Source organism: Chaetura pelagica, unplaced genomic scaffold (genome assembly GCF_000747805.2).
Source record: "Chaetura pelagica isolate M959 unplaced genomic scaffold, ChaPel_1.0 scaffold68, whole genome shotgun sequence".
Lineage (NCBI taxonomy): Eukaryota > Metazoa > Chordata > Aves > Apodiformes > Apodidae > Chaetura > Chaetura pelagica.
Genome location: NW_009954407.1, coordinates 715687 through 730059, shown reverse-complemented (window position 1 = coordinate 730059; position 14373 = coordinate 715687). Strand labels below are relative to the sequence as shown.

Sequence of the window (14373 nt, the reverse complement as noted above, 5' to 3'; positions counted from 1 at the left end):
AAACAATATAAAATGTAAGACTTCAGTAACATTAGTACTTCCTCAGATCTCCATTTCTCATAAAGTCCAAAAGTACAGCATTCAGCAAATCTTCAAGAGACAGAGAAAGAGCAAAAATTTATTTTTCTAGAAGTTCAACATGCAAAATTTTTGAGAAAAATGTTACTTTACTCTAACTAACTAGAGTATTCCATTATCTTTTATAATGAAGAATAAATAACTGGGACTTCCAAAATAGAACACCTTCCCTTAGGAAAGCAAATAAACAGGTGCTCAGCTCAAACTTACTTTAGGAGAATATTATGCACATGATTTAAGAACTGACCTGTGAAAAGATGTTCTGTGAAGGCTCAAGGGCTTCAACATATGCTCACTAAGCAAACAGCTGCAGCAGTTAAGGATGCTCCAACCCTCTCCCTCCTTCCCTCACTGTTTGTTAACTTCCAAATGCCAGAGTTGCCTGCTGCCACTCAGGGGCTGGTACAGTGACCATGCAAACATTCCTAAGTAACTTTACTGTACAGCCAAGTAGCATGGTTTAAAAAGTTACAGGTTTTCCACTGAATCAGATGAGGATCCTTTCCAGTTAATTTCTGTTTAGAAAGTGACAGGTAGAAGAAGAGAAAGAAGAAAGAAAACAAACACCAGTTCTGGTACAGGGGCAAAAAAGTAAAAAAATTTCTGAGATACCCTGAACTGCAGTCGGTTTGCTAAATAATTATGTGCTTTACTTATTGAAAGAATTATTGATAATGATTAATCTAATACTTCTGCAGTGAGGAGAAAGATTTACAAATGGACATGCTTATCTCCTGCATTCCTTGTAATACTACTGCTCAAAAAGGTAAATACAAAATAAATGTGTCATAAGAGAAACCTTTAAATACTTTTAAATACTTTTTCATTCATTTCAGTAATCCAGTTCAACACATCAGCCTTATGTGTAAAAATAAAATAACTAATAATGCTGTCATTAATTCAGTTCACTTAACCAACAGAGAGAAACGGTCTGAGGAAGAATTCCAGTTTCAAAGTTATGAGAGAATGATGATGTAAGGATTACAAAATCCTGAAGTAATTTTTTTTTAATAAGTAGGAACAATCAAATCTGAGAAAAAGTGCATCTACCTTAACCTAAAGTAAAAGCCTTTTACTGGGTTGAGCAGAAATTTTGTATGTATTAATTGTTTTAATTCTTTACTAAGTGATGCAAAGAGAGAACTGTATTTGTATTATGTAATTAAAATGTCCTACAGGAAACAGAAAACAAATTAAAAATTACAAAAACTAATGGCAAGTGGGCACGTACAAGGTTTTGTTATTGAAAGGAAGAAAGCTAAATATTTACCAACCTGATTGTGGTATGTACTGTTCACATAAAAAATACTAGTTTCAAATTAGTTGCAAAATATTTAAGGCATGAGGTCACATGTCTTTGTCATATCACACTAACCATCTAATCTAATTTTTAATTTTTAGTAGTTAACTTCAGCAAAGTAACAAAGTATTAGGCTGCAAATTCATCTAGAGAAGCACAGAAACATCTGTATGTATTTCACCAGACCTAAAACAAGTGTTAATTCAGTTTCTTCTTCAACTATAATAACACTGAATTAAAACTACAGTCTATTTCCCACTAGTACGGTTAAATGAAGTACATAGATTCTCGAATTAAATTTCTGTTTTGTACATGCTAAAGTACTGGGTTCTACACGTTATTCTTGAGAAACCACTACATATTGTTAAACTGCAGCTTGGGGTTGCACCTTTGCAGCCCAAGGTTACATACCTGGCATTTTCTTTTGTGAAATCTTCACTGGATTTGACATAACTTTATGTATCTTCATGTAGGTACTCGAATCAATATGCTTATGTTTGGCTGTAAGGCCAGAATCACTTTATGAACAAAAACATGAACTGTTTTTCTTCTCTACACAAATCAAGCTTAGAAAAAAACCATAAAAGTTCCTTCAAAAATTAAACTGTGGACTTTTGAATAATGTAAAAAAAAAATCTGATGCAGTTAAGAACCATTTCCCTCAACAAATCACCAGTATAAACCCACAGGGCTCTGACTAACAGCAACTGCCACTAAATAGCTGCTTCACAGACTGCATTAAAAATTCTGAGGCCTAGTTCCTAAGGGACAGAGATCTTTGTCCAGTTCCTAGATGACAGTGCCACCACCAAAGCAAAAAATCAACATTACCCCTTTCTTTGCTAGATCCCATAATGAATTTTCCAGAGAAGAAATCACTCCACAAGACAGTTAACAAGCACGACTTACAAATACAAAACTCATTTAACATCAGTTTTTTAGGGAGGTTAACTCTCAAAGCAATCAAATAAACATCTATTCCATTTTCAAGATCCCACTTATTCTCACAAACTGTATCTGCTGTTATTTCTTCTATCTGCAGTTACTTGTACTGAATGGCTTTATTACCTACATTAATTTTTGTGAAATAAGGATTTTAAAAAACTATCTCATCACATTCATCACAGACTGATTTCTGGGAAGGCAACTCAAAATCTATACCAAAAATATAGACATTTTCTTTTACTGTGTTACTGGAAACCACAGTAAATGATAACATGATAATCAGCCCTTCAGAATTTATTCAAATATGGTCAAATAAGAAAGTATTCTGAAAAAAACGGCACAAGTAAGTTGTTCTGAGAAATACTGGAAACTACTTTTGGTTTTGTTAAGTTTTATAGTAATCCAAAGTAAATAACTGTTGCGTTTTCTATTTCTCTTGATAAAATTAGGCTTTTTTTCTGTCTACATCAATCTATGCTGGAGCACTCTCAGGTCTCAGCATTTTCTTTCAAAAACTGTGGCAATGCTTAATGGCTTTCCAATAGAACTAGAGAAACCTATGAGAGAGAGAATAGACTTCCGAACACAGGAATGAGCAGAGCTTCTTTGTCTTGGATCTCCTACCAAGGTAAGAAAAAACCCAGGCAATTCTATGTATAGAATTAAAATATAATTAAACTAATGCTCTCTGTTTCTCCCTCCAAAAGAAAGCACATTTGAAGAGCTTCATTTCATAGAAAGCTCAAAAGGAACATTAAAGGGTTAAAAGAGGGATCTGTGTCAGAGTTGTGTCTTCCTCTATACCCTCCACAGAAAGACAAAGCTGTTATGACCCTTTTATCCTATGGCTGAACCAAAAGAGCTCCACAAAATGAGAAAGAAGAGACTTTCTCCAGAAGAATGGGAAGCCCTGTCTTAGTGGCGTACCAGTCACTAAATTTTGCTTTTTAAGTGTTGAAATTTTAAGTGTGGAACTGCTGTGAGAGCATTAAAGAGTTTGGCAGACACAAACAATCATCAGCATGGCAGCAACCAAAGACAAAAGACCTCTCCAGAGCACAGCTGGTGCCAGTGCTCAGCATTGTAAGTACAACAGAGTAATTTTCCTTCTTAAAAATGTAACCAGGATGGGCAAAACTGATAATATAATTCAAATTTCTTAGATTTATTCACAATCATATTAGAAATAAGATTTTGACCAGCACCATCTCTGGCACTGCACACATCAGCAAACCTAGCCGTGTATTGTGGCTAACAGTGATTCTGGAAATCCATCCTTACTATGTTTTTCCATTCTATCAACTCCTGCAAATCATTTCCAAATAGCTCATTCATATTTTATCTCAAACCAAGAATTTGTGAAATCTCACAAGTATCCCATTGTTAAGGACTAATGGCACACTCCGTTATAATAAACTTCTGAACTTTAAAAAATACAATACCTAACACATGCACATCAGAGCAGATTTTGCTTAAATATAAAGAGCAAAATTAATACACTTCTTATTTAAATAACTTTTCTAGGTGGAAAGCAGAGACTACATCTGCAAACTTGCTTAATATATTTTACACTTATTTTATATTTAATTCCTGTATTAACTCTAAGTGCGCTTGAGTTCATTTATTATACTGAACTAAAACACACATCTTGCTTTCTTGAAGAAGTGGTCTAACTAGTAAGAAGGAACCCACCAGTGTGACTAAAAAGACCAGCACTCATCGTTGTTCAGAAAAAAGAACGAGGCATATGTTTTCTGTTGCATCTTAACTTGCTTATTATTATATATTACCTTATTTGTAAAAATAACTCAGATATACTACACTGCTCATGTGCAAAAATCCTTTATAAAACAGAAGTGTTATGAAGAATATTCGGGGCTTATTGACTATTACTCTAAACTGCTTGTCACAATAGCTTTAGCAGTTCATGTTTTTCAGGTATTGTATCACACATACTTTTAGAAATGCCAGGCTTATTTTAGCAACTTTACTTGTAAAACTCAAAATTATGTTACTCAATTATTACTACAAACCTTTAAAGGTAATAACCTATTTTGCATTATTTCACCAAGTTGTTTCTCAAATAATATATGCACGCACAGTTAGTCTCAAAGATCTTGCAATGTACTCTAGAAATATTGTCACAATAGGTTTTTAAACAGTCTCTTAAAAATCAGAAGCAACAAGACAATAAAATCGATATAACCATTATGCTTAAAATAAAAAAAAAAAAAACAACAATCCTCTGTTTGACGGAAGTAGTAATTTTAAAACCAATGTAAGTTCCATTGGAAATGATAATATTTTCAACAATTATAGTTTTGGTAAAAGCCATTAACAGTTTAACATCAAGCCAGCAGACATCTTTTCCTGGTATATTGTGCATAAAAAGTATTCCCATCTGTTTCTATGCTCTGGCTTTTTCATGGGCTTAAACCTGTCAAATTATTCTATTTGATTTCAGAGAATTCTCATATGGCAATCTATTTTATTTACTTTATCTTCAATAAAATGGTTGAGTGAGCATTAGCAACTATGAGACACAAGTTTCAATCAGTCCTCTGGCAAAGGCGTCAATCTACATTAGACCAACAGTGCTGTGAGCTGCAGTCAGAAAGCTGGAGTAAGAAAAGGCACCGGTGAATGAGTGAGCAAGACCTAATAAAGCAGCAGTGAAGAGAGAGAAAATTCTCCCTAGACACTGCTGTACACTGCTTATATAATGCATGTGCCTAGTTCAACACACCAGCAGCTCCTTAATAAAGCTGACAGCTAAAAAGGAGCTTCAGACTCCAACTTTATTTTACATGACAACTACAGTAATGGTCCTCTGTTCTCAAGCAGGCCACATTTAGAAACCTGTATTCAGTTCAGTTAAAAATTAAGAGTTCTCACCTCTCTTATTCATGTCACATAGAAAAAAGAATAATAAAAGTATAAAGATGCACATAATCTCTCCTCGTTTCATGCAATTACTTGAACACATATGAGATTTCAACTATCTCTTCCTTAAAAATCTCGCTGCTAGAAACTGCAAAACAATCAGTGGATTTGAGCAAAACTGCTTTGTGAAGAACTTATGATTAAGGAGTAATTCCAAGAGATGTGCGGCATCATTCTTAGATGCCGTGAAAATATCTCCCAAAGCACAAACTTTGTAATATGTACTGCAAGTTCACACTGGATATGGGCTGTAAAAAGTACATTATGGTAATAGTGTTCTTCCCAGCAAATCAGACCATTTAGAACTGTACTTAATTTTCAGCTGAACTGAAAAGCTGGCCAGTTTAAAACCATAGTTTGTTACTTTGTATAATCACAGCAATATTTTACTATCTCATAGTTCCAGGCCACAAATTCGATTCTATCAATGGAAACTACTTTTTGACAAAAGTTGCCTTCAGGTTCCCTCAAACCAGTAATTTACAGTTGTTCACAATCACCCTGCAAAGATAACCTACAAAACTCTACAATAAAGAGTGTCTCTGTTTGCATACAATTCCATTAAAATGTAAAGTACTGTTTATGTTTCAGACTCTTCCTGGTGGAAACCAGATTGAAGACAAAGCCCATCAATTGCCTTTCAATTACTTCTTGGAAAGCAGATACTATCTTCTTTCAGCATTCTGCTGTATATCCTCCTCCTCTTCACCTACAGTATCAAAACTTATTTGCCTTCTGCCTGGACATGTGGAAGGGCTAGCCTTCTTGGTGAGCAAAGCTCATGCAAATTCATTATCCAGCTGATGGAATCATTTGTACATCAAATATTTCACATGTCAGTCATGAATATGATCACCAGCAATGAGTACGTGAGAGAGTTCAAGTTCAGCTGCAAGGTAACTATATAAGATGTAGTTTTGTACTAGTCTAACTTTATGATTATGTTTGCTTTATGTAAAATAAATGAATATATATACAAAATGCACACATACACAACACACAGACATGAGCCATGCTGTTCAAAGTCCTGTAGCACCAAGAAGAAACAAGAATACAAACAGTGTCTCCCCTTCCACAAATTGACAATAGAGGACAGAAGAGCTAGACCAACACAATAATTAATACCACAATTACAATTAGGTTCACTAACACAAAAAATACTCACACTTAGAAAACTTCCCAAGCCTTTTTTTCAAAGTCTAATTAACTCAGAAGATGCAGGTGTAACTGGATCACTAATAGTCCCTAAAAGTGTCAATTTAAGACATCAGTCCAAAAATTGAACTTTTTTTTTTTCTCTGCTTTGGTATTTTTTCAAAATGTTTACAGGTTTTCCAACTCAGTTTTCTAAAATCTCCACTTAAACAGTTAAGTGGATTATTGAAAGACAGAATAGAAGGCAAAAAAATGTTTCTATTAATTAAAAAAGTACTCATTAATGCAATTTTATTTTTATGCATTTCTATCACCACTTTTTATGACTGAATCCCAATTTTCAATCAGTGCAAAGACATCATGTCCTGCCATAAAGAACTAACAACTCTAAATGACATACTGAAGAACTCACTATCAGAATTTACTACTAGTTCCTCATGGACTACAAAACACTCCCTCTCCACTTTAACAAACGACAAGAAATAAAGACCGGTGCGTAAAAGGCCAAAAATGTTTTGGCTTTCTTTACAGAAAGCATTTTATAGATTGTATTTAACTTAAAGTTATGGAACAAAATAATGGAGGAAACAGTTACTTTCAGAGTTGCTTTACAGAGTAACAGTTACTTTCCTCCATACGACTTGAGCTCCAGACATACTGGAATTCAATAAAATGATACTGCCAAACTATTATAGATGCACAAGTCAGTATTACTGCATTTCTGACATTATTTGGAACAGAACATATCAAATTTTCAGAACAAAAAATATCCTTAAAAAAGAAATTCTCTTGTTGGCTCACTGGATTTCCACTATTACGCAATTACTACACAGTTTCTATCAAAACAAAGTTATAGAAAATACTGTTGTTGCCTATGATAAAGCTATCTAGTGTTACTACAGACAACTTATACCATACAGACATAACAAGCACTTAAACATCTCACAGAATCAGAGGAAGCCGAGATCAGCAATTAGAATATGTACCATAAGAAAGAACAGCCAATGCCAGGCAAAAAAAAAACAACACAGTAATAAATAAATAAATAAATAGATACATGTATTTATGATGCTTCACCTCTACTCACTTGCTTCTTCTAAGCTTCAAAATGACCTTTTTACTTCAACCTTGAAATGGAGTGATGTCCAAAATCAATTCCAGCACCATCATTCTGACAAGACAAAGAGAAAAGTTTACAGCTCTTTAGATATCATTTAATTAAAACAAAACAGAATTTGGCTTAATCACATCCTCTAAACAGTTTCAGATGTGCCTAAGATGATTCATATTATGAAATTTAAAGGAAGGAGTTATAGTTCTTACTTCTTCTATTATGACATAACACTTTGGTTGACAAACCAAGCAAATTGAGAGAGATTTTCTTAACAAGCAGTCAGCTTAAAGAGTAAATTTGCTGTAGTCCACAAAGAAATACAATCATTCATAAGGTTTCTGCCTTGAAGTAAGTAGAAGGACAGATAAGGCATCACTCAAAGTTGTCTTTTTTTTCTTTCTATTTTTATTATTAAAGTACCTGAAGGCAAACAAGAGGGATGCTTCCCTGAAGTAGTTTGTTCCAGACAGTCAACTGCACTCAGTACCACTACAGGGTCATCTGAAGTAAGGAGCAGAGCTGGGAGACAGCATGCCAATGAAATTTAAATCTATATGCATTTTATGAAGGACAAAAGGACAAGTAAAAATAAAATAAAATAAAACAGCTTTGAAACTGAGAATGCAAGACTGCATTGGAGGAGGAGAGTTGGACATGGAAGAAACAGAGACCATCCAGGTCTGTAGAAAGTATATTTTAAAAATGCATCTAGGCCTGAGCACATTTCACTTTGCTGAAGTCACCTGGCACAGATAACAGTGCATCTATGCCAGTATAGTCACATACACTCTGAAACAGAGGGGCTGCATGCAAACCATCTAATGGAGATGAACAAATAAATGTCTGAGAATTTTCTGGAACAAGTTTAGTTTGTAAAGACCAAAACTGTGGCAGAGATCTGGAAGTGTTTCCAGGTATCCTTTACTTTACTAATACAGACATAGTCTTCATGCCTGAAACTCTGCTACTTCTGAAGTTGATCCTATCAGCCTCTCACTGGTGCCTCTTGGCAGTTCTCCCTTGCTGACAAGGTCAGACAGAAGCAAAACTGAGGAGTAAAATGAATGTAGAATTTCATGAAGAAAAAACTGCTTTCCTAGAGTTTAAAAAAAAAATAAAATAAATATATATATATATATATTTCCAACTGGCATTATTAATACACACTTTGTTACAAGATGTTTGGACATTTAAAAGAGCTGCAGTTCTAACTTCTTCCTTTGTTTGTAGATTGTAACAAAACCTGCTGGGAAGGTCAAAGTTCCTAGAAAACTGAAAGCTACTTGGCAGCCTCTGTAGTACAGCAAGTGAAGACAGAAAAGCAAAGAATGACAGGCTGGAGAAATAAACACTACGTGAAACCCCTGCACAGTAGGACAGCACTGGGAAATGAGAAGGAAATCTTATAAGCTCTTAATGCAAAGAGAAAAAAGAACAAAATGTTAAAAACAGGTAAGGATCCTAAAGCAAATATGAGGAGGTGAAGATGGGTGGCAATTCTTAAAAGTTGTTGAAAAGTAAAACATGTCAGTGAAACTTTGCTTGATGGTCATGTGGTCACCCTGGATCTAGAATTGAAATGTCCAACAAAAAAAAAAAAAGCATTCACCTTGTTCTCCCATTACCCATTAAAAGCTTGAAGGTGTAGCTATGCCTCTAAATCTTTCAAGTTTCTTGTGCTCTTGAAGTTGAGACAGAAACACAGCTTATGTTTATTTCTTCAACATTTCTTCTACATGTTGTTTGATCACAGATACTAATTAATATGTGAGCCTCAAACATCAGTATTCTGCATTTCCTTTTTCCCTATATTCCTTTATGCTAAACAAAATTCAAATAACCGTTTTCTTAGTTCAGATCCTATTAAAAAACACATTCTGCTTCAGCTCAGAAAGAAACCCAAGATAGTTACAATATAGGAAATCTTACCTCAAAACCTTAAACGTTTACAATCATATTCACAGAATTTGCCAACAAAAGCCTGAAAAGCATCCTGATGGAATTTCTTTTTTAAATGCAGTTGCAGTGGATAAAAGTTCAAGTAATTCTGGCAGCTCAGTGTAGTACTGTTTACTCAGGCGGGAACAGTCACCATCTGTACAGTAGAATACAACTCAACTGGAAGTTAGCTGCATGCCACCAGTCTTTGACTTCCCATTCAAAAAAACAAAATTTACAGAAAGGCATTACAAGTTTAGTATATAATGCCTTGGAAATTGGTTAGTGACAGAAAAAAAATCAAGATTTGGACTAAATATATAATGTACTTCTGATATGTCCCCTTCACTGATGCACAGGTTACATATAACTCCTCTTGGGGTGGCGGGGCTAGGGAGGGAAGGTGTTTCATTTAGGTCTTCATTCTCCTTGTCCTGGTGATGCTCCTGAAGATTAATAGGACACTGTACTTATCAAGGCACACTGGAGAAAATGGAGACAGCACAACTAAACAGGAAGCCTGAAGTAAAGGAAAAATCACCCCTCCTTAGACTTCTTTTCCAAAACCTCCACAGCAGCATCATCTGAATAGTTGGATACACAGACTAAACCACCCCTGAGGCAGGTCTAACTTGCTTGACTTGCACTTACATTATAGATAACCGTGTTGACACTAATCTTATAATTATGCATGATACTAATATTATATTCATGGAGATTTCTGTACAATGTATCCAACGTGCACTGATACCATGCCTTACTTTATCTTCAGGCATGTCTGTCTTTCTTCTGAAAACATATAATTTATTTTAAGACAGCTCAGTGAAGAACCACTTTCCACTTGTTGAATTTTCTTATCATAATAAACTGCAGCAACCTAAAGTAATTGGGGGAGAAGAATATAAAACAAAATGAGAGCAATGAACTCTTCCTGAACAGTTGTCTTACATATCTAGTTTGTTCTTGCAAGAAGTATGTATAAATTTATAAATCAGTAACACATAAAGTCAAAAAGCACCTGACCTCTCTGCCATGATGCACGCACCATTTCACAGACTCATTCACTCACACTAGGAGGTTGTCTAGTCCAAACACCAGCATAAAGCAGCAGTTGAATTTATGCTGGGTCACTTAGTATATCAGCTAGATGCATCTTCAAAAGTTTAAAAAAAGATGACTGCACAACCTGGCTTCTCTAGGCAAGGTTCTGCTGCATAATTGTCCTTTCACTGAAAAGTCTTCCCTTTATGTTGAAAAAACAAAACAAAACAACTCTGAAGATAATGGAAGGGGGGGTGGGGACTAGGCTGGAGGGGAAGAATGCTCAGAAGGGGGTGGAGATCCAGACAAGCAAAGGTTCTGAGACAAGTACTCAGGCAATTTCCTTCCAAAAGAGCCATCATGAAAATTAAAGACAGGTAATTGTCTCACCAACTGCTGTCATCTCCATTAGTTGACTGTTCATCACAGCACCTGCTAAGTAGGTATTTCTCACTTTGGTCTGACAGTGCCTTACTCCCACTTAGAAACTAATCATTCATGCAATTTTTTTCTTCATGAAAGGAGAAAAACATGGGACTTCCATGGCCTTACCATGGACCATTTTGGCCACCTCATGGACTGCTTACACTGCTTATGAGGTTGGTTCAATACTGATATGACCACCATTGTTAGCTACAGACAGTTGTCCCAAAATAAATGGCTGTAACATAATCGGATTCTTGCAGAGGTCCCTATTTTAAAACTGACATTTGACATCACTTCAGTTATGCTTCTTTTGCAAATAAGTGAGTTTTATGTCTTTGATGGCATCTTTTTTCTCAGAGACCCTGACCTGATAAAGAGGCCTCTCTAGAGGATGCTGCCCACATATCTCTGTCACCCACTCTTTGGTCCCCTACTCAGAGCTACTTTGAACTGTAGGAAGAAAATTATCAATACAGGCCAGTCCCCCACACAGACACAAATGCACAAACAAGTCTTCAGCTATGCTGTATTTTCATACAGAGAACTGCAGGTTACTGGGCAAAGTCAAAGATTCAGAGTTTTTTTTTAATTAGAGCATGACTGCTCTTTAGTAACAGATCTATCTGGAAGTTAACAGTTCGTTCATGTCAAACAATCCAGAGACTCTTCTTTATTGGTAGGATGGAAGATAACACTGAGAAAGACAGAGCACATAAACATAAGCCATATTCTGAACCAATCCTTAAAGACACCTAAGAAACAGAGCACCTTTGTAACACTGAAAAATGTCCCTGTAAGTATGGCAGATAAATATTAAGACCATTAGAGATTTCTTCCTGTCTTGTACAAGTACATGTCACACCAGGGTATGACCGAAAGCAAATTTCTAGCCACAGTCAATAACTGCTTTGATGTAGATTGGTATCTATGCCCTTGAAGGGGCAACCAAAGTCATAAAAACCCCACCACTATTTCAAGGAGGGTCACTGAATAAAAATTAGTAGGCTTGTTACAATGAAGAAAAAAGGGAGAGCTACAAAAGTCACAGCTTTACAGGTGGCACAGAGACTGATTAACGACACCTTTTCCAAGTTTAGAAGAAATGAATACAACCTATCAAAAAATATGGGAAAATCCAGAGCCAGCAGCTACCATGCACATAGAGGATGAAGAAGGTGATTAGAAAGAAAAAGGCATCCTTCTAAAATCTTCAAGTTATGTTCAAGTGAGGAAAACAGAAAGGATTGTAATCTCTGTGAGGCTTAAACATAAATAGACAGTAGTGTCAGAAAGCTTCAGCAACCAGCAGCTCTCTATGGGCTGGGGGCCAGCAGTGGTGGGGACTGTCCAAGTCTAGGGCAGGAGCTGGCTGTCCTCAGCCAGGGAGCATGGAATACCAGGGAGCAGCTGGGGGCAGCCCCAGCACACAGTACCTGGCACCCCAGGGGGTACATGCGTTTGGTACCATGGCCACACTTTTGGTTCTCCATCTTTCATCACGCAGTCTCAAAATAGGATTTATTATCCTGTGAATTAGATTACCTGAAAGCACACATAACCATCCATGACCACATTCCAGTCATGTGAGCTGTCCCAGAGTCAAAGAATCATAGAATCAAATGATTTAGGTAGGAAGGGACCTTAAAGATTATCTAGTTCCAACCCCTTGCCATGGACAGGGACACCTTTCACTAGACCAGGTTGCTCAAAGCCCTATTCAACCTGGCCTAGAACACTTCCAGGGAGGGGGCATCCACAACTTCCCTAGGCAACCTGTTCCAATGTCTTACAACCCTCATAGAAAAGAATTCCTTCCTAATATCTTATCTAAATCTACTGTCTTTCAGGTTGAAACCATTTCCCCTCATCCTATCACTACATGCCTTTGTAATAAGTCCCTCTTTAGCTTTCCTGTAGGCCCCATTCAGGTATTGCAAGGCTGCTGTAAGGTCCCACTGGAGCCTTCTTCGGGTTGAACAATCCCAACTCTCTCAGCCTGTCTTCATAGGAGTGCTCCAGCCCTCTGATCATCTCCATGGCCCTCCTCTGGACTCGCTCCAAGAGCCCCATGTCCTTCTTATGTTGGGGACTCCAGAATTGAAAACAGAATTGCAGGTGGAGTCTCATAAGAGAGGAGCAGAGGGGGAGAATCACCTCCCTTGACATGCTGGCCATGCTTCTTCCAATGCAGCCCAAGACACAGTTGGCCTTCTAGGCTGCCAGCGAACATTGCTGCCCTGTACTGAGCTTCTCATCAGTCCTTCTCCTCAGAGGTGTTCTCAGTCTAATCTCCACCCAGCCTGAGTCTGTGTTTGGGATTTTCCTGAGTCAGGTGCAGAACCTTGTGCTTGACCTTGTTGAACTTAATGCAGTTTGCACGAGCCTGCTTCTCAAGCCTGTCAATGTTCCTTTACTTCAGCATGTAGACTTCACCACACAGTTTGGTGTTGTCAGCAAACTTGCTTGAAGGGACTCATGACTGGAGTCCAGGTCATCTGATTTGACTTTTACTCACCTCCATTCACACTGCCTTTTGCTGTAGTTACTTGATTTCATTACTTTGTTTCACTTTCATTTAATTATCAGCAGCAAAACTAGAATGAAAAAAGTAGCCACTGATAACTGTACAAAATGATCCCAGGATAGGACAGGGTAAAAACAGACACATGATCTTTTCTACTTTCCAGTCTTTTACTCTCATATAGTTATAGAAGAATTATTGTAACTACAGGAAACAAGTGTTTTGAGTGGGAGGACAAGGAAGAACGCTGAGGAACTGAGAAGTGCCTGGCTTGAGAAGAACACATCAGTTGTCAATAAATTATATACAAGGTATTTCAAACATGATCCAGAAAGAATCTTCATCTTCCCTCACTGCATAGATGCAAGAGTTCAAGCATATATAAAAGGGATTGCGTGTGAGCTTTGTACAGAATTGTGCAAGTGAACTAAACAGCGTATTTTCAATTCTCTAACATACAAAGGAGTCAAGGTATAGTACAAAGACCTGGTTCCTTAATAATTACAAACACAAAATCCTGTAAACTGTTATCCCTCTAAATAATTTTCTTGTGGATGCTTCATAAATGTCACCATTCGACTCAGGTTTGACAAATTTATCATAATAAATTGCGAATAATAACTTGATCTTTCATGAAGAAAAAAGTGCATGAGTGATTAATTTCTAAGTTGGGACATCAGGTAGAAAAAGTAATTACATGCTTTTTAAAGTATTTTTTACTTGCCCACTGTAAGTAGTTGCTCTGCAATACCTTGGTTATGCTGTAGCCACACTTTTCACTGATCCAGTCTACATTTTGGGACAAGAACTCTAAATTTTATGAAGAAATTTGGGTTCAACAATTGAAAATACAATGTATGCAGGGTTCAAATGTTGCCTGAAATTTTGGGGAACTGTCTCATATACCTGCAG

General features: G+C 36.6%; 1 protein-coding gene across 1 annotated transcript in view; it reads right to left on the bottom strand.

Annotated features, from left to right (window-relative positions):
• The window catches only part of FOXP2 (forkhead box P2), a 298101-nt gene extending 290509 nt beyond the window's left edge, over positions 1 to 7592 (bottom strand). The window contains exon 1 of the mRNA XM_010004285.1: positions 7509 to 7592. The gene's annotated coding sequence lies outside the window, so the exon portion shown is untranslated. The remainder of the gene's footprint in view (positions 1 to 7508) is intronic.
• Positions 7593 to 14373: the final 6781 nt, after the last annotated feature.